The sequence below is a fragment of the Cajanus cajan genome, chromosome 11, assembly GCF_000230855.2.
Source record: "Cajanus cajan strain Asha chromosome 11, NIPB_CcT2T_4, whole genome shotgun sequence".
Lineage (NCBI taxonomy): Eukaryota > Viridiplantae > Streptophyta > Magnoliopsida > Fabales > Fabaceae > Cajanus > Cajanus cajan.
The window spans coordinates 37,237,575-37,259,813 of record NC_138527.1 but is presented as its reverse complement, the minus strand read 5'-3'; the positions used below and the strand labels follow the sequence as shown (position 1 = coordinate 37,259,813).

Below are 22,239 nucleotides of genomic sequence, written 5' to 3'. Positions count from 1 at the left end.
CTAATTATTCTAGCCTCCTATAAATCCACTTGCGATTAATTAATAATAATAAAAATAAAAATAAAAACGATCAAGACGAAAATGTCATCTAGGAGGAGTGAACTACGTATAGAGTAAGAACAATCCACGCATGGAACGAACTCGTGGATAAATATCATTTGTTAAAATAAACATTGATTAAAAAACATATTTAAGATTTAGTTTGCCGCATATATAGATGAATGCATACCATTGCACCCATATGGCAAGATCAATTTTACAAGATTCAATTCTTATTATAAATTCACAAACGAGTAATGATTTTTTAACACTCTTTTCTCTTAACACCTGTTTATTAATTTTTAACACTATACCGGTATTTCTTTTTAAGTGTCACTATTTTTGAAAAATAAATCCTATTATATAACATTTACAAAGTTAGAAATAACTCTTTTTTCGATTATATCCTTATTTTTTTTAATATTTAAAGAGAATTAGAAAGCAAATAATATGTATACTATTGTGTAATAAAAATCAAACAAAAAGGTAAAATAAAAATTTTCAAAATTATTTTATGGAAAAATTGATTTTTTTTGTATTACATAATTTATAAATAAAAAACATTAAACAAGATAAAGATAAAATAGCATTTTTAGTGTCCGAAAATCATTTTTGTTCATAATCTACGGGAATATGAAGTAATATTTACTGTTTTTATTTTCTTAATATTTATTGTTTGACGGACATCTCTTCAATTCAAACACTTTGTTAATATTTATTATACTTTCAAAAATTTTTTTACCATATTATATTATTCATTCACTTTTTCTACAATCTTTTTCTAACAATATGTGTTAAATAACTACTCAGTGTTTATCAATCATTTTTTGTTGCATATAATCGTGCACTTCATATGAGGATAGTTCTTCTCGCAAAGAAATAGAAAATACAATAAAATGAAATAAGTTTATGTTTCTATCACCAAAGAAGAGGTGATCATAAACATCCCGTTGCTATGGTTATAAGTGAGAAGAGAGAAGTAGCAGAGAAAACAATAGTCTTAGGTTCTTTCACGTTAAAATAAAATCACTTCTTAAACCAGAAGAAAATAGAAAAATAAAGTGGTGAAAATTCATTTTCTTTTGCTTTATTTTTTTTTTCCAATCAAATGAATGAAAACTGTACTTCCAAGTCTAAAGCCAATTAGAGTAATAAATTTCGATTGAATATATGTGAATTATTGTGTCAATTACTAAACAACTTAGAGTAATGATTTACTATCCTCATTATATATATACTAGTAGGAAAATAAATTATCACTTTATATCACTATATATTTATTCTAAAGGAGTTTTAAGAGAAGATGGTTGTAAAAAAATATTAAAATTTTAAAGTTGACAATCGAAATGAGTTCTTTTTTATTTAATTTTTGCAAAGGGTAAGTAATATAAATTTAGTGGTAAAAATGTTTAATTAAAAAATGAAAAACCAACAAAATGATTACCAAACTATATCTCTTTTATAAAATATATATATATATATATATATATATATATATATATATTAATTAGGGTTATATGTATTTATGTCATAAATTTTGGAAAATATCTCCAGATTAAGAATTTATAATTTTAATACACTCAATACACAAGTACATAATTCCCTCCTAAGGTTAATTATAACACCGTATTAAATTGTTTATTTATTTTAAAGTTTAATATTTAATGATTACTGATGATGTGTTATTTTAATATTTTAAAACTTTAAGGATTAAATAAATTCTTAAAAGTTTAATTGTTTGAGATTGATTTATATTGAGGTCAAAGTTGATGGTGTTTGAGGAAAATATATAAGATTCTTTGAAGAGTTGAACTTCATAAGTTCCTTTTTTAGAGATTTTAAAAAAGATGTTAAAAATAGAATTTAGAGCTAAAGGAGATTTTTCTATCTTCTGACTTCTTGGAAGTTCTCTTATTCTTCTTCAGGAAATAGATTGTTGTAATTGAGTAGAGATTTAAAGTTGAAGAGTTAAGAATCAAAGGAGAAGCTCTCGTATGAGAGTTTGGACTTCTTTGAGTTTTCTTCTTTCTTTCCTTGTTTCTTATGAATTCTAGGTAAAGAAAGTTTGTAAATTGATCTTTTTGTGTTATCTGTGTTGATTAATGCGTTGATTTGCCCGGCTTTGATGTTGGATTGAGAAGTGAAAAACCTTGTTGCTTAGGTTTATGGTTTTTTTTTTAAGGAGAATTAATTATCTTGGATCATGTAATAATTGCATGTTGTTTATTTTGTTGAATCTAAGTTTTTATTGATGTATATATGTTGATTTATTGGATTCATGTTGTGTTGATATGGATTGATGATTGAAATTGTTTAAATGAAGCATGAAATGTTTAAGTTGATGAAGCTTGTTTTAGATGTGTGTTTTGTATGAAGTATGCCATATCTATTAGAGTATGCTTGCTTAAAGAGTCAATGTGACTCGCTTAAACAAGCTTGTTCAATCATTTTAGAGGTGGTTTCTTCCTTGACTCGTTTGAAGTGCTCAATTAGTGACTCCAAGCAAATTTCACTCACTCAAAGCGAGTATTCTCCTTGCTAAAGCAAGCTAGCTTTATCTCTCAGGCGTAGCCTTTATCTTAGCTTGCTTAAAATGAGTTGTTGGGTGCTTGGAGTGAATTTGGCTCGCTTGAAGCATGTCCAATTGAGGTTGAAGCAATGATTTCTTTTAAGACTTGTAATTTCAATGACTTATTTAATAAATTATTAAATTTAATAAGATATGTATGGTGTTGTTATTCTATATTGCTGAGTTGTGTCATGTGTGACCATGTTAGTGGTGCATGATGTTGAGTTGTGTTATATAACTATGTTGATGATGCATGTTGCTGAGTTGTGTTGTTGAGTTGTGTTGTGAACTTAGGACTAGAGGAGTGATATTTAAAAAAATTAAAATATCCCATTGTATAGATATCTATTATAGTGCTCTAAGAGACCAAATATTGAAAAACACTTCTTGAATTTGTTGCTTCTTGAAGTGAAGCGTTGAGTCTCCTCTAAGTCCTTAATTGATATCGTATAGAGGTAAGGTCAAATCATACTAGTTTAAAAGTAATCAAATTGAGTAAGGTGTGAAATCGAGGGATAAAATTCTTAATTAATTATTAGAAGGGTGCATGGTATCGTAAGGATAATTAACAAATTATTCTCATATGTAACTTGGTTAATACTTGTCAGTATTGTGGCAGGCCCACATTCAAACTATAATATACCTAACGATTGGTATTGAACTTTTCTAACATAAGTGGCAAAATTTGAGAAATCATGTGTTGAAAATGGATTGATATCCAACTTTACTATTGACCTAGGAAGTAAGAAAAGCTGTGTTGGTTTGATAAGGTCAAGTCACTTAGTTTGTTCATCTTTGTTATAAGAAATCTGATAGTTGAAATGCATGACTACATATAACTTTGTTGTGTTGTTAAGATGTTATGTTGATAAGTTGTATAATGTGTTGTTGTGTTGCCAAAGTGTTGTGTTACTAAGTTGTTGTGTTGTTATGTTGATAAGTTGTTAAATGTATCGTTGTGCTATCAATTGAGTTGTAGTGTTGATTAAGATGTGTTATAAAATGTTGGGTTGTTAATTGAAATATTGAAAAAAAATTATATGTTGCTAAATGTTGTGTTATTAAGTTGTGATGTTGACATGTTTTTAAGTTTTATAACTTATTAGAGTGTTGTTTAATAAAAATATTGTTGAAGGTTGTGTAGATTGTTGAATGTTGAGCTGAAAGTTGTGTGGCAAAGTTGCGTAGTTATGAAGTTGTATTCATGTGATGGAGTTGTTTATGTAGTTAGCTTATGACTTTTATATTATGTTATTTTCTTTGCATACAAGTTTACTCTTATTTTTCTATGTTGTTGGACTCTGATGATCATATTTATTATGAAAGTAGAATTAGGCCAAAAGGTAAATAAGATGTTGTGTCATGCTGGAGATGACTTGTTTGGTGGAGGTTATTTTATACAATTAGTTGTTACTTGATCGGCAACTTAAGATTTTTAAGTTTTGCAAATCTTGATATGATATGATATATGTGTATGTGTGTGTGTGCATATATATGGATGACAAGTAAACTTATATTTATAGGTAATACCAAAATTTGTTTGACTTTGATGAGGAATATATGATTTGACAGACTGTACATAATATTCAACTTATTAAATTAGGTATGAGGATGGATATAAGTATATATATATATATATATATATATATATATATATATATATATATATATACTTGTCTTACACCCGTACTCACTTTAAATTTCTAGAAACTTAATTTTAAAAAAAAATACTTGACATTTATGTAATTCTTACTCTATTTTAAATTAATATAATTTTTGTAATTATTACTCTATGTTAAATTTTTTTTAAATATTTTTAAAAAATATTTAATTTTTAAACAATTATGAGACAGGTATGGATATACCCAATACTCGACAGACAAAAAAATAGAGACAAAAATCACATACTCGTTGGATAAAGGGATGACAAATATACCCGAATCCGTTCCGACTTTGACGGGAATACCCGATTTGACTGGGTACGGGTACGGGTAAAACCCGATATATTAAATCGGGTACGGGTACGAGTATGTGTATGTACTTACCCGCCTCATACCGTACCCATACCCGTCTCCATTCTCATTTTTAATTTAATACCCACTTTTAATTTAATTATATTAAAGAATTTTAATATTTTTTTATGTGTGATTATTTATTATAATATGAAATAGAGAAATAACATAATTATAATTATAATATAATATAAAAAAAATTTAAAAATATCATTTTTTTACAAAAAAATAAAAAAAAAATTGACAGGTACGGATACGGGTACGGGTATACCCGATACCCGATAGGGATGGGGATGAAAATCATATACCCGACGGGTACGGGTACAGGTTAATATAATATCTAAGAGTGCTAATGTAATTTTTTATAATAGTTAAGAGTTGTTATATTGTAAGGGTAACAAAAAGTAAAAAGTATTTATATAATATCACAAAACTTCAATAAGTGTTTATGTAATTTATTTATTTTTATTACATTAAATTTCATTTCCCATATATGGATAATTGTTTCTCTTTATATTTTTGTTTTCGGTGTAGATTGGCACATAAATGCTCAATAATTTTTCATTATTATGTTTTATTTCCTCTTTTTTTCATTTTTGTTTGTATATCTTCCTAAATTATATGCACTCCAAAAGTAATGTAACAACAAATTTTATTCTTTTCTTGCATCAATTACGTCTTACATGAACAAATGAAAAAAAAATATTTATGAAGTACAATATTTATATTTGTATACACTCATTTTTTTTCTAGTTTATTTCTTTTAATCTCTCATTTTTATATGATATTATTTATCACGTCAAACATTTTCTTTTCTTTTCTAAATCTATTCTTTCAAACAATGCATACCACAAAATGAAGTGTATGCCTTCACAATATTTTTTTTTTTTGTTAAAGAATTATGTTTCACACCTCCACAATAATGACTTATGCTCAGCATTTTGCGTTAAAAAATAATTAAAATGAAACTTTAACAAAATGCCAAACCTTTTATCTTTTCTTTAATAAAAATTGATAGTGTGAAATATTCATGATTAAACTAATGAATATATTTATATATTTTTTATTACAAATGAAAAAATAGTTAGAAAAAATTACGTTCATTTACTATAAGAGAATTGTCATATAATAATACATATTCTATAATAACAATATTTATCATTAAAATTTATTTTTATTAATAAATTTAATATATGTTAATATATTATTAAAAATATAAATATAAATTATAGTGACATATAATATAAATTATTAAATTTTATTTAAAATTATATATAACTACATTGAATTTATACTTATAATATATTATATTTATAATAATATTTTTTTATATTTCACAGTATATAATATACACCCAAAAGTTTCATCAAACAGGCAATCGGTAAAGAGGCCCCCATTTTTGCAAGGAATCATCACAAAAATGTTCCTTCTCAGCAAGTGTGAATTAATTTATATTTTGAATTTTATAGGATGTACTATTAATATTAATATTTTTAGATAGTTATCTAATTAAGGTTATTATATATGACAAAATTGGAATTTTTTAATAATTATTTTAAAAGTAATATTTATTTTCTTTAATTATTAAATATTATAAAAGTATTTTAGTGGTGTATCAAAATTAAATTCTTTTAAATATAAATTTTAATTTAAATATTTATAATATTTTTTTAAAATTAATTATTCGAAAGTGCATCTTAAATAAAAATTTGGGCTATAGTTTATAAACGATCATATGGTTAAACTAAGAATAAAATTACTAAAATTCAAATTTTAGGTTCATAAAAAAATGTTATTGCTCTTACCGGAGATCGGTCGTGAGGGATGATCTGCTGGGCAAGATTGGTAAGCCTTCTTCGCTGGGTATGTCGGCTGTTCCGAAGTGGGGTGGTACCTGCAAAAAAGATTTCGATGTTAAAGTTAGTATGTGTGAGTGTATGAGTCTCATATATATAATGCACATACTTTGATATGAATTAGGATTTATCTAAGTCTTGGGCCTAAGATCGGTTATGATCCGTTCAGATAGTGGGCCTTCGTTCTGGTCGATGTCTGGCAGCGCTCATCCGATGTTGTTTAGCACTTTAGTACCGAGTTTAAGCTCGGTTCCGTTAGTTTTATAAAATAAAAACAGCATATATGTCGATAAAAAATACTCCAAGTATAATTTTTTCATTTAAAATTTAAAAAATAAAAATTTATTTTAGCTCTCACCAGCAATCCCTTGATAAAGACCTTATGTTATTATGCACCTTTAAAATGAAAAGGAATATGATAAAGAGTAATAATAATAAAATTATTATATCTCTCTTTCTCTCTCACCTCCAACCCCACGGTTCCCTCTTGTAAATTCTTTATCTGTTTAGGGTTCTTTTCTCTATTTCTTCACTCCCTTTTACTTCCTCATAAAAAAATTCTGTATATAAACAGCGCCCATTACGATAAGAGAAAAAAAAAAAATCTTTCAATTCTTCAAACAATTTCCACTTCCATTTAATTCCTCTCTGTACAGGCATAGGGAAACACTTTTCCTCTGTTTGAAATTGAATCTTCCCTTTCTCAAATTGGGCAAAATTAAGGTTGCGAATGCATTTTAAAATATACTATTTCTTTTCACGCCCATTTATGAAATGTGACAGTTTGGAAAAGAAAGAGATAACAAAATTAAGGGAAAAAAAATAAAGTAATACGATAGGGAAGAAAAATAGTAAGTGTGAATGAAATATTTAAAAAAAAAACTCAGATTTTTTTATTAAGATGAATTTATGAATAATTTATTTATATTTATCTTATTTTATAAATATTTATAAAAGTATTTAGATAATTTTATAAAATATCTTATAAGTAATTCATAAAATATTTTAAATTTATTTTAATTAATTGTTCAATATAATTTATTATTTAATTTATGCGACAATTTATTAAGAAATGCATACGTTTGAATCTCGTGTAAATAACTTTTTTTTTATACTAAAAATTGGTTTATATTTTCTCCATTACTTTCTCCAAAGGTTTTTGCCTCTCTCTTCAAAAGTTTTTTTTCATTTTGTTTTTATTTTCTTCTCCAAAAAAATTGTATCTCTTTTTCCGAAAATTCACATTTTTTTATTATTAAAATTTTCATAATTGGTTTTTCTTGAAACTTGAAATAATTTTGTTGTTGATATTTATATAATATTTTTAATCATGGTTTTATAAAATATATAGAACTAATTTTTAATTTTTAAAATTTATGATTCTTAATTTTTAATCATGGTCATATATAATTATTTTTCATATTTTATTATAAATTTTATCTTTTTTAAACTAAAATTAGATGAATGGTGACTTGTATTTTCTTATTTTAATATTATTGTGATGTATAATATTATTCTTAAAAATTATGTAGTTACTTTTTATATTTTGATTTTATTTTTTGTCAAAATTTAATTTTTTAATTTTTAAAATGACATTGGATCATATAAAAATTTAAATAATGATACATTCAAATACTTTAAAATTGCATAAATTACTTTTAATTTTTTATTTATTTTTGAAATGCATAAGATCATATGATGACTTGTATTCATTTTTTTTTACAAAAAGAAATCTATGCAATATTCAGTAATTTTGATTAAGAAAACTTATGGTAACTTTAGTATTTAGTGATCTTTAAATTATATGGTATTGATTAGTTATCTTGTACAAACTTATATATATAATAATGAATTTACTTTGAAATTTATTCTCTCAAAATTAAAAAAAAAAAAAAACAATGAATTAAATTTTCATTAGAAATGAAAGTCAATTTATATATTTTAAATTTTATACAAAAATTATCATTTAACTTTTCTAAATGCTGAAATTTATTTATAAATGTTTAGAAAAAAAATTACTAACATGAAAACACACATATGACTAATTTTGTTGCATCTAATTAAATAAAAACATAGAAACTAAAGAGAGTAACTTAAGCAATAATTCGGTGGAATGCATCTTGAAGTGGAACTAAAGACGAAAAGCGTGTTTCATTTACTTAATTCCTGAATTTGCTCTTTTATAATTTTGAGGTTGAACGAACTAAATGAGAATATAAACATGGGTGAATTCTCTGATAGTCCACTTTCCCAAGTGGTCCATGGGTGGTGAATGAATAGTAAATGATTACTGACCGTAGATATAACATTTAAAAAAATTAACGGTTGTGATTGAAATTTAGAGTAAGATATTCAAATTGCAGAGTAGTCCTTCGAAGTTTGGTGTTTTTCCGTATCGTGTAGGGTTCGGTTTATGAGGTAAGAGAGGTGGTAGCAGGTGGAGGTGCTGTCATTGTCTTTGTTGGGTGTTGGCAAACGTGGGTGAAGTCCGTCGGCGCACGGGCGGCTGCGCACGGGCGTCCTGTTTTGTTTGTTGCAGTCCGCCAGGCGTCCAAAAATCCGTAAACAAAATTTTGTACAGGTAAAGAAATTTGTTTTAAAAAACGAAGCCTTTTTGAAATTCGTTTGACATTTTATGAAATTCGTTTGACATTAAGCATTATTGATGGGTATTTTACTTTCCGTGAAGCTGAGATATGAGGTAAAGGGTTTGTGGAATTTGGAGTTGGCAGAGGTGATTGTTGATGCGTTTTTTGAGGGTTTTGCGCAGAAGAAGAAGAAGATTGTCGTCGGGTGAACATGGTTGATAGATGAATTTTTGGTTTTGTTGTTTGTTTCCATTTTTGTTTGGTTTTTTTTACCTATTTTTTGTAATTTTAAGTTAACATATGTGGTGCTTTAGAGGTTGTTGAATGTAGGTTTGTAATTTTAAGTTAACATATGTGGTGCTTTAAAGGTTGTTGAATGTAGGTTTAGAGTTAGGGTTTGTTGAAATTTGGGTTTAGGGTAATGGTATTGTTGTTTACTCCATTTCCTCCGTTTATCTAAAAATGTTATTGACAAATTTGATGTTTGTTATATTTGATTATATAAAATTTAGTTTGAGATGAATGGTAACACAGTGCGGCGTGTTATGCAGTTAAGGGCTTAAGGCGAAGTCATATTGAGTGAATGCAGTGTGAGGTTGTATTTTACAGAGATGACGTTTGTGCGACATTTGAGGAAGTTTAGGTACGTTATTGTTTTACGAAGTTTATGAAGTTGATCCATCATTTTGTGTGTATACGTTTGTAATGCTGTTTGTCCTGCGATAGATTGTTAAACACAAAATTTCGTTAGTTGAAGCAGAGAATGCAGATACAGCTGCAGGTTAAAGAACGTGGAATAAGTTGTGTGACTTTATGAGCAGGTGGTCGTCATGGTTAGGTGTCTCTGTAACCCTTAATGTTGTTAATTTTGTAGAATGTTGGGTTTGTTAGCAGAATACAAATTTTGTGATAGGTTTGGAAGTCCGTGATGAATTAATTGTGTAGCAGAATATGTTATTTTTAGGTGTGTTATTAATAATTACAAAAGTTGTGGGAAAAGTATTTGATGGTTGAAGGAGAATGGTGTTTAAAAGTGAGGTTCATTATATTCGTGTGGGTAAACAATGGTTCATTAGCAATTATAACTGATATATAGCAGTTTGATGAAATGAAGAAATGTAATTGTTAGCTAATATTGCATGTTAATTTGTTCAAACGTGAAATTGAACAGATTAGTTACTATGAATTTGGTGTGGCAAGTATATATTTTTTGGGTTGGTTATGTGAAATATGATAGATAGGTTATAGGTATGGTGAGTTGTGTGGTAAAGTGTGGTTTAATTTAGAATGTTGGAAGCAGTTTGAGGTTGCATTATGTCGTTGTAAATTTAGATATTTAAGATATGGGTATGTTAAATTTTCATAGTTTTTAATTGGGTATGGATTCGTGCATGTTTGTAGCAGATGAAATTGGTCATTAACTATTGATTGGAAGTTGTTAATGGCAGAAATAGTGATTTAATAATGTCAGTAATGAATTTTACTCTTAAGCATTAAAATAATAAAAAGCATGTGATTAAAAATGGATTTGTGTTTTTGGATGTAGAATATAATTAAAAAACATGTTTAAATACTACATTTAAAGTACAATTATATTGGATTCATTGCATTTAATAAATGACAAAAATGTGATTGTTTGGGTGAGTGTTGGAAAGTTGGGAAGAAAGGTACAATTATATTGGATGTGTTACAAAATATATATTCAAAAAAAGCAAACAAAACGTAATTGGGGCAAGTGATAGTAATTTTTGCATCCAGAATAAACATCAAAAAATGTCCAGCACAACACATGATGTTAATCGTAAAGGTGTAGGTTGATTGGTGAAGCTGTTTGTCTGTATTCAATTTATGAAAGTCCAATATTTTGACAGAATTCTGCAGCTCTGATCTCGATGGTGCGTTTACATTCATTATGATCACCAGATACCAAATCTAACGCAATTTTCATTCGAACGGTTTGTTCATCAAGGCTCTAAAAATGTGACATTGTTTGACATAAATTAATATGCATAAGTAAAATAAGATGTAATATGAATGGTATTGCATTATTCCATATCCATCCATTGCAAAACCCAAATAATAGAGTTGTTACTGTTATGCATTGGAAAAGAGAAATTGTCAATGTAAAATTCATTATGAAAAAGAAATGTAAAGTAAATTAGTATTGGTTACCTATGGCCACAATTTGGAACTGCCCTTCCTTGTAAAATATCTCAGCTTTCTCCATGTACTAATTCTTTAACAAAATCTTTAGGATAAAAACTTGATTCCATCATTTGTATTATGACATTGGACTGAAAGAGAAAAAAAGTATGAATGAAATTGATAGTGAATTTAGCATGGTTGATTTATTTGAAGTTATTTGTGACATACAATTCGCATCATGTTGTCACATCTGCGACCAAATCTTTCCTCCTTTAGATAAGAATCCAAATGGTATATTACATTGTCTTCTAAGCTAAGAACCATTAAATACCAGTGTTCGCTATATTCCTCAATTGGCACATATATCTATCAAAAGGAATATATTGTATTAAATGTGTAAAACAAATGTAGTTAAATAAATAGTTTAGCATTTGATGTGAAAGAAATATGGAATGAAGTATACATATTTTAATTTTTTATATGGTTTCATCCAGTGTTTGGCATATGTTTTCAATAGGTCTTCAATTGTGTCTCCTTCAATGATAGCTCTCTGCAAATATGACAATTTTGATACATGTTATTAGGTGTAGTAAAGAACAATAACTAATCATCAAAATGTTGATAATGGATGTTATTTGAACTTTATAATTGTACATTATAAAAAAAAATTAAAGTAAAATTACAGTATTTTACCGCAAATTCTGGAGGAAGAGACCAAATGGTTTGGTCAGTAATCCTGTCCTGCATAATAGTGATCTTCATTGACATCCAAGTAACAACCTAATGAGGTTAGAGAGCAGAAACGGTAATGAGTATTGTTGTACATGAATAAACATTATGAAATAGATAATTGTGACGTATACCTGACGTTTGATTTTATTTCCAGGACTTAAACATTGTAATTGTTGTCTTGTAACCTCTGTGTAATTGATTTTTATGAGTACTTCACTACAAAATTTTTTTACAAAATTAAGTAAAAAAAAAACAAAAAAAGTGAAGTTGTAAATATTTAATACAGTATGAAGGATTTATGAAAATGGTAACCTGAGTTTATAGTCAGGGTAAAAAAATATAGGTGCATAGTCGTAATTGATCTTTTGTTAATGCCATGTCTTGGGTGGGCCTAAAGATTGAGTTAATTTTCTACAATAGAGGTGTGTTAGACGAGTTGAATGAAAAAAAAAGTAAAAATGTAAAAATGTTTACCCGTGGCAAAATGTGGCCTACACCAACGATACCATCTAACTCATCATCGCTTGATGGTATATGTTCCACATCCGTGTTGTTTGGTTGTTGAACCTGGTTTTTTGCATTTTGTGTTAACTCAGTTGGTATGTTAGGTATTTTAACATTGGTTTGTGCAGCTGAGTCGTTAAATGTCAAGTTTCTGTAGACATTGGATTGCGAAGGTGACTCCAATGAGGCTTCATTAATTGTTGGCTAAAAAAAATAAATTGTAGTCAGTTGAATGGAAAAACTAATTTGATTGAGAAGTAATTGAATGTATTGTAAATGAAATGTAATGTAAACTATATAGGACCTTTCGTTTGAGTGGAATGGAAAAACTAGTATTTTGATTGTAGTTGGGTCGTTGGGTTGACTGACGATGATCAACTTCCACTTCAATTGCATTCGTCTTGTTAGAAGATGAATATCCAACTATATTGTTATTGCTCAAAATGCTTTTACCAATCATCTTACGCTTACTTGGTCTTGTATCAACTTGATTGAGAATGTGTGACTGATTGACGAACTTGCGTTGGGATTGCTTTGTCAATGGAGATGAATTCCGAGAATATATTCTCTTAGGTGTGGTGTTTACTCCAGTATCTGGATTTGTAGTTGGTAATGTTGGAGAATTTTGTTGAACATTCATTGACCGAGAAATTGCAGTGATAGTTATGTCTCTTGTAATATTAATTTGGGTCTCAATCTTTACAAGCTTGTGATGTATTTCATTTAGTTGTTTCTCCATTTCCTGGAGACGCTCATTAACACCCTATAAATGAAGGTTGTAAATAAATAAGTTAGTATATATGATTGAGGTTGTTGAATAAAAAAATAAGCATAAAATGTTTGATGCGAAACCTGAGTCATGTTAGAAATGAGTTTTGTTGCGGAGTATATGGCCTGAATAGTTTTCTGAGCAAGTAGTAGTTCAATTGCATTCTACAAAATGAACCATTAAATGAATTCAGCATATGTATGTACGTAATGTGAATGATTTTTGAGACGTAGTAGAAAAAAAATGTTACCTTGGAATGATTTTCATGTTGGTTGGTTGTGTCAGGATTATTGGTTAGAGCAATAACTTCTATTGGCCTGTAAAAAAAGCATTGTTTAGCAAGCATGGAACTTCCATGAATGAATACAAGTGATTTTCAATAAATGCATTGTTAAACTAACCCAAAAGAAGTTGATGTGGTTTCAAAGGCTTCAGCATTTGTTGACGACGTAATGGTTGGACTTTTGTTTGTTGATGGCCCTGACATTTCCATAGTAATTGGTTGTGTTAATGCGGTTGGCATCAGGAGAATTCATAGCAAGTGGTGAAGAATGTAGTTTATTTGTGTCCATTGTAAAGGAGTAAAGTGTGTTAAGGTTTTGTAATTGAGATTTTATTTTATTATATAAATTTTGTAGAGTTAGGGTTAATAATGAAATTCATTAATAGTTGATTTAATGTTTGACATGTAGTCACTGAAGAATTAATTGCATGCAATGATATTTTGTAAGAAATGTGTGCTATTTTTGTACCGCAAACCGTAATAATTAATTATGTAAATTTTTTTATTAATTTAATGATTTTTGACAGCAATAGTGATATTGTGACACTTCGCTGGATGCTAGGATGGTCATATTTGGATTAATATCGAAAAAGTTTTGGATTAATTGATGAGTGGGACGGATAGAGGTGTCTTGGCAATTTAATGAGCCTCCTCGGGACAGTAAAAGGTTGATGAAACCCCGCAAACCCCGTCCATGAAGAGTATTGATGCAGCGAGGTAGTGGGTAAAAATGTAAATGTGATGTACTGAACAAAAGTAAATAGTATTATAACAAAATTAGTTATAATTAAAAATTTATGATACTTACATAATATGAAGAGTGAAAATTAATTTCTGTGATACTTAAGAAATTTCATATTAATTTAATGTTTATAGTCTACAAATGCAGAAGTTTTGATTATGATAGTTATTTATATAACAGTTTATAATAAAAACTAATATAACAAAAAAATTAAAGAAAAAAGAAATACAAAATTTGTGTGATTTGTTAAAAGAATGGTTAATTTATTTATTATAACAAAATTTGAATATTATAAAATCAATATATATAAGAATTCATAGGAAGAAGTCATTATTTTGAGAAACCATAAATGTTTAACGGTACAGACAAATAATTAATTTTTAGTGTTTACAATATTGGTATTTGAGTTTTCATATTTGAATAATAAAAATTTAATTTTTTATGAATGTATAATATTTGTTTTTTAGTGAAGAGAGAAAAAAAAACAATTGTTACAAATTAGATATTAAATTTATATATGTTTTTATAATATATATTAAAGTTTTTGTTAACATTAAAGGCTTTAGTGATAGAAGTTAGGTTTAAGTATTAAGTACATACTTCAAACATTGAATGTTAATATGAATAGTATGAAGTAAAGTTTTTATAAATTGTCATCTATGTCAGTGTTTTGGGTTTAGGGTTTAGTCTTTACGGTTTAGCGTTAGCGTTTAGCGTTTAAGGTAACTTCTGTGATGAAGCAGTTATATAAGTGGTATATAAGTGCAGCCTGAATTTTAACCATAAGATACATATAAAACAAGGTGACTTGTGTGATAAACTATTAGGACAAGTGGTCCATGGGTGCACCAACAATTTTAACCTTAAGATAGATCTAAATTAATAGACAATAATACAGCTTACCACACTGGATCCAAATTTCCAAAATTATTACTGAAAGTATTTTTTTTTAAATTACCGAAACCATTGTATACAGTCTTACAATGTTTACTATTTTGATTTTTTTAATCAACGTATATTATATATAGAAAGCACAAAAAGTAAACATGCATGTTAAAAATTTTACATATAATAATTTAAATATATATATTTATTTGATTAAAGTATAATTTTTTTAAAAATATATAATTTTTTAAGATAAAAAAAATATGTATGAGTAAAATTGCAGTGGGGGCAACTGCCCCTACTATCATACAAGACCAAAGAATATAAACTCTTATAGTACCAAATATATGAGAAGGCTCATGATATATACACATACTTTTTTTTTATAAGTACACCTCCTTCTTTTAAAAAAAATTATAAAATATTATAATTTTTTAAAAAAATTTAATTTTACACTTTCAACTTTTAATTTACTATTTTCTTCTTCTTATTCACACACTTTTTTTTTTGTCTTTCAATTTTCACATGCTACCAAAATAGGTGAGGTAAAGGAAAAATAAGGGGGTGCATGTAAAAATTGAAAAAAGAAGAAGAAAGATATGTAATAAAAAAAAAGTACTAAATTAAATGTTGTGAATGTAAAATTAAAAAATTTAAAACAAAATTAAAAATATTATAAAATTTTGATTACTTTTTTTAAAAGGAGGTGTACTTATAGAAAAAAGGAGGTGTATATATCATGAACCATATGAGAAATGTGGTCATCCATGTAAAGCCCGAGCAAAGAGTACCGTAGGGCCACCAAACCGATTGGGCTGACTAAGCTCAAAAGGAAACAAAAGGCCAAAGGCCCATGAAGTCCAAAACTAGGCGTAATAAGCTTAAAACCCAAAAAGTGTTATAGTAAGACCCATAATACAAGAGCAAAGAATATAAACTGTTATACTACGAAATATATGAGAAAGGTGGTCATCCATGTAAAGGCCAAATTTCTGTTTATTTGAGTCAAATTATTGAATTTATTTAAAAAAACACAAAAAAAAATAACACGTGTTACGATGTAGTGCATGTGCTGGTAATGCATTTCGGAACGGCTCATTTTGAGATAAGAACGGGCCGTTGCGGATGTCAAAATAAGACATGAATAATGGATGACAGCGGGCCGTTCCAGATGAAAACAAACACATCACGAATGGATGAGAACGGGCGGTTCTGAAATCTGACCGGCCCGTTCCAACATTACCCTGGGCCGTTGCAGATTCAAAACATAGGCAGCACTAGTTAAACCAGAATGGGCCGTTGTGCATTCAGAACGGGCCGTTGTAAGTACATATTTGTCATAACAATTTTTTAAAGTAAAATTATATATTTATTTCATTCTCCTAAATTACATTTAAAAATTGAAGTATATTTTTTAAATTCATAATGTTTATGTATTAGAATTAGAGGTTTACATTTCAATTGATAATGTTTCTGTATTAGTATTAGAGGTTTATATTAATTTAAATAAAGTTTTATAATTGATAATGTTTTTCTTTTACAATTACATGTTTACATTAATTATATGCGTAAATTTGTAATTAAATATAGTTAAGGACATAGTCGTAGAAGTTACAGTACAGTATGAAGGAAACCCTTAATGAAGGGTCATTTAATGATAAGTTAGAATAATGTATTTACTACATACTTGACATGGGAAATGTTAATATGAAATGTATTATGTAAATCGAATATGAATTGTTATTTAAGTAGAAGTTACACTATATATGTTTAGGGTTAATATTTGTAGGGTTTGGTCATAATATACCATAAAAAGGTAAACCCTAATCTGAAAACCACATACCATAAATCATATAAACAGAATATTATTATTTTTGGTGTTTATAGTTTGAGTTTTTATTTTATAGTTTTTGTTATATATTTATAATATTCACTATAAATGTTTTAGTAACAAAATAACACAATACTTATAAAAACTAAAAAAAATGTATGATATTAAAATATATATTAATTTTTGTGTTAACATTAAAGGGTATAGTGACAATAAAGCATAAAATGTTATCCGTAAACTCAGAACCACAAACCATAAACCAATTTTTGTACACACAAATTTTATTTTATACGTTATATACTTTATGTTATTTACTTATAATTTAGAATAAATTCAAAAGGTAGATATTTAAATTTTATATACATGTTTTACTAAAAATATATATATATATATATATATATATATATATATATATATATTCATACTATATTTATACAATTTTTTTGTCAAATAAAAATTGGTTATAATGACGTTTACATTTTTATAGCTCATACTATGATTTTTGACAACTAACCGTAGAGTTTGTCAAAAGTTTTTATAAAATTGATTATTATGGATAATAAGTATAAAACTTTATACTAATTAACCACATGCAATCGTTGGTTTTTGAAAATTTTATAAAAGTTATTTATTAAAAATTATAGATTATTTTTAACATTTTTGAAAAATAAAGTTGAATTTTATAAATTATGTATGAAATTGAAACTTGTCATGCACTATTGACGAGTTGGTAATCCACCATATATACGAGAATTATAGCAATATTTACTAATAATTATCCAGCAAATGAAAATTTAACAATCAAAATAAAACATTAAATAACAGCCATCCATATTCGAAAACAACATAGACTTAAAATACAATAATGTTATGATCATTAAGTCATATATCCTTTTCAATTACCTGAAACAAACATCGAAGAAACAATTAGTAAATAATATTAATTGGTTTATATGCAATATAAAAATGTTATTAAATTATATTTGAATGTGTATACTCACCCGTTGCACATTGTTTTTGGTTATGTTTTAAAAGTATGGACCACGAAAACGGGCTGGGGCAAAGACCACAATCTGAACAAAATTTAATGTAAATAAATTGAACAATTAAGTAAAATTTGATATATTGTTATAGTACAAATATTACCTGGGTCAACACTAAGACACAACCAACAACAATGTGTTGGCCGTATTGTGGGTGCTCCTTTGCTTTGTAATGTAGGCTTGCCCCAATGGTTGCAGTTGGGTCCTAAATTAAACATTATGTTATTATTAAAACAAATAAATTTTATGAAGTTTACCAAGTTCAGTAATGATACCTTCAAATTAATTTTATAATTGCCCTGGCCTGTTGAGGTCATGGAGTCCACAAAAGCAACAACAATTGAAACTCTTTCTAAATTATGGTCTATGTTAATCAATGGTGTGACTTCTGGTAGTCCTATTGTTAATAAACACATACAACACATTATTTTAATTGCGTGGAAATATTTAAAGAGATAGAGATGAATACTGGAAAAAAACCTCTGGATTTGACATAATGAAGAGCATAACGCCACGGGTTAGTGTTGAAGATCATGTTGGCAACTCGGCCAATATCTGAATGCAACTGTTGCGTTGATAAAGGATTATTAGATTGCCTGTTCCTGATCTCAGCTTGCACCACACCAGCAGGTCCAGGAATAACAATGGGTATGTTAAATGACCTAAATGTATGGTCATCATTGTTGTCTCCAAGTTCTTGCGGTGGTGGTGATAATGGAGACAATGGCCGTTGTTGTGTACCGTCAACAACTTCCTTAGCTGCCCTAATCCTTCTCCATTGAGATAGTAATTGTTCATGTATGATTTCTTCCTTTGAGCGAAGTAAGTCTTGCTCCTCATCGCTGTCTGGCACGTAATCGAGTCCTCTACGAGACATTTCTAATATAAAATAAAAACAATTATTATTGTAATATTATTATATGATTTTGTGAATTATTTAATATTTATGATGTATTTGAATTTAAAAAAATAAAATAAATTTGATGTACGGTTTATATTTACAATTATTTAATAGTACATTCAGTATATATATATATATATATATTTATGATATTTATAGTATTTAATAATTTAGTTAAAGACGCTACGTACATTTATTTAAATTAATTCAAATCATTTAACTTATAATATGTGAAAAATAATATAATTTCAGTACGTTGAGGATTTTTCGTACGTTGTGTTCAATAATTTGAATTTTTTTCTTAAATGTGTTTATTATAAAATATTTAAAATACTGCTTAAATATATTATTTATATTAACTTACAATAGAACTTACATATATGAAAACATAGATTTTTTATATTAAAATGTTTAAACTTTATTTAAAAAAAATTTATGTTACATAGTATTTATTAAGTACCAAATTTATTACAATATGGGTTATAATAAATATAGTATTCTATTTTAATAAATACTTCATATACATGACATTTGATTAGAACATTAATTTAAGGATAAACTGAAATATTCAATTGTTATATTAGACTTACGTGTCAAAATTAGTAGTAAATACATGAAATTTATTTGTAACCTGCAAATGAACAATACAAATATTTTGACAAAATATATATCAAGTATGAATAATTTATATTATTGTCATATAAATATGATATATAAAAACAAAAATTAATAAAAAATAACACTTACAGCAAGGAAGTGTAGCAGAGAACAAAAAATTTACGCAAAGCAAAGGAGGAACACTTGGGGCGAGAATGAGAGGCATTAAGGGAATGGTTGGTCAAAGGCTGGTCATAACTGATGTGATGCGGCATGTCCCTAGTCACAAGTCAGACGGTGGTGAGTAGTCACCTCATATAGCAAAAAAAGAACACAACGCGCGAAGTACGGTAGACAACATGTGAGACACAACACAAGTAATCCTAATGCACAACACCACGTCTTCGTAAGTAAATTAAAATACTTTAATAATATCAAATTTCATTTGTTGTACAACTGTTTACAGTATAACAAATTTTTGTTTAATTTATTCATTAATAATTTCAAACGTATTGTTATTCTATATTTTTCAGTATTTTAATACATATATTAAATAACATTATTTTGATGTATATATCTTATAAACAGGATATATTTTGGTAACCACAAATTTTGTGTCAAATTTTTAGTTGACGATTAAAGTCCTTAAATATAATTAAAAATCTTCTTTTATTTATTTTAATGTATACATATTGTATACATTGTATACATATTATAAAACAGATATATTGACGTACTATCTTTTTTGATGCACACATTTTTTTTGACGAATTATACCCGTTAAATAAAAAAAATTGTTATAATAATTGTATATCATAATTTTTTCTTTCTACAAGAATTTGACAACAAAATAGGTGACATTGTTTCAAACCTAAGTTGCACCATTTTGGTTGTGAATATAATTAACTTACCATGTATACAATAGATATTTTTTTTGAACGTGGACAGCAACCCGAGGACATCAAATCATTTTTATTGTCATCATTATGTGCCAACTTCATCCGCAAAACCTAACCTACTGACCGCATACTGGTGGATTGGAAGTCATTCATTTAAATTTTAAATGGATGTCTGAGTGGCAAAGTTGAATGATGGCAATGGTTTTCAAATAGTTTATTAGTTTTAATTTCGTTGTCCAGTGTGTACACCTTTGTTTTAGTTTTTCATTCACCAAATAACATGCCAAAACAAAATATCAAATCATATGGGTTTATGCTTTTTTATACACATCTTGTAGAATATAAATAAATTTAAAAATGTTTTCATTATTATTTATTAATGTCGTAATTTGATTATAAATGGTAATGTGTATTGTGAGGTTGAGTTCATCCCTACCTCCTCTTTCAACCCAAAAAAAAATGAGTACACCCAACTCTCAGGCAAAGGTTTATGTCGTGTTTTAGGGACGGAAGCCAGTAATTTATTATTGTTGGGAAGAATGTGAAGCACAGGTTAGTGGCTACAAGGGTAACAAACATAAATTATATGCCACGTATGAAGAAGCATGGTCCGCTTGGATAATGTACTGCAACAAAGAAGGCACTGAAGAAAAAAAAATAAAAACAAAGGTCACAAAAAATGTCCAAAACAATCAACGAGTAGCAGAGAAGGTTCATTTTTCCATTAATTTATGAATAATTTTTTTATTACAAATATATAATTACTTTTTTGTTCTTTTGTTGTTGTTATTAGGTAGTAAGCTACATGATATTGCAGAGGACACTAATTCTGATGTGTTTCTTGTTCATCAAAGCATGGCAATATTGTTGTCTCACATATGTTCCGTTCGTGGTTATCCTGACCCAATGTTCACATTGGAGCGAAAACAAATTGTTGAAGGAGTTGAGTATCGTAGGTACTATGGAACATTGGTTACGGGTGATGTTGGCAACCTGGTTTCATTGGGAAAATTTGCACCAAATGACTACGATGCTCAAGAGGATGTGTCGGCTTCATTGATTTGTCGACTACTAGCAGCAACGGGTAAAAAGATTCGTGACTACAACTACTATAATGTTCAAATCCTGGAGGAAGAACTTGAAAAAACAATGAATCAAAATTTGGAGCTGGAGATGGAGGTTTGTATGTTAAATGAACAGATGGCAAATTTTCGTGGTGCCAAGGAAAAAGAAGAACAATGATTGTTTCAAACATGTATCCTACTCCGCCGTAGTCACTACATATTTTCTTTCTATGTTAAGGACATGATAAATGTTTTTGTTTCTTTTTTTGATGTTTTTGGATGGGGTGGTTATTTCCTTTTATGATAATGTTTTATGATATGGTGTATGTATTTAACTTGTTCCTTTTTTAAAATGACGAATGTGTTATATTCATCATAATTGTTCAACTTCCACTGAACTCACCGAACCTTGTCTTTATTTATTTATGCAGTCAACACTAACTGTTTGAGTTATGCGGTGCAATTATTTGTCATTAATAGACATGTTACATATAATTACATTTACTTTTGTTGTAACATCCACAAATTGATTCATATTTCATGGGAGTGTGCCTGTTTAAATTGAGTCATTAAATATAAACATATTGTGTGTATAATTTGTGTTAATTTAATGTACTGAGCTTCATTATAAACTAACAATATAATTGTAGCGTCAATGATTACAAATTATAACTGATAAAGAAAGTCATGTAATACACAATCTATTGCAATAAAGACAAACACCATTACCCTTTTTGTACATATAGGATCTTCGGATCACGAGTAAAATAAAATTGAAGG

General features: G+C 27.7%; 1 long non-coding RNA gene across 1 annotated transcript; it reads right to left on the bottom strand.

Annotated features, from left to right (window-relative positions):
- Positions 1–18,029: 18,029 nt before the first annotated feature.
- On the bottom strand, positions 18,030–18,436 carry LOC145953003 (uncharacterized). Its single transcript, XR_014430524.1, has 2 exons — positions 18,274–18,436; positions 18,030–18,203 (listed from the first exon to the last, which is right to left on the bottom strand). It is a non-coding gene; the product is annotated as an uncharacterized LOC145953003 (long non-coding RNA).
- Between the last annotated feature and the right edge of the window lie 3,803 nt (positions 18,437–22,239).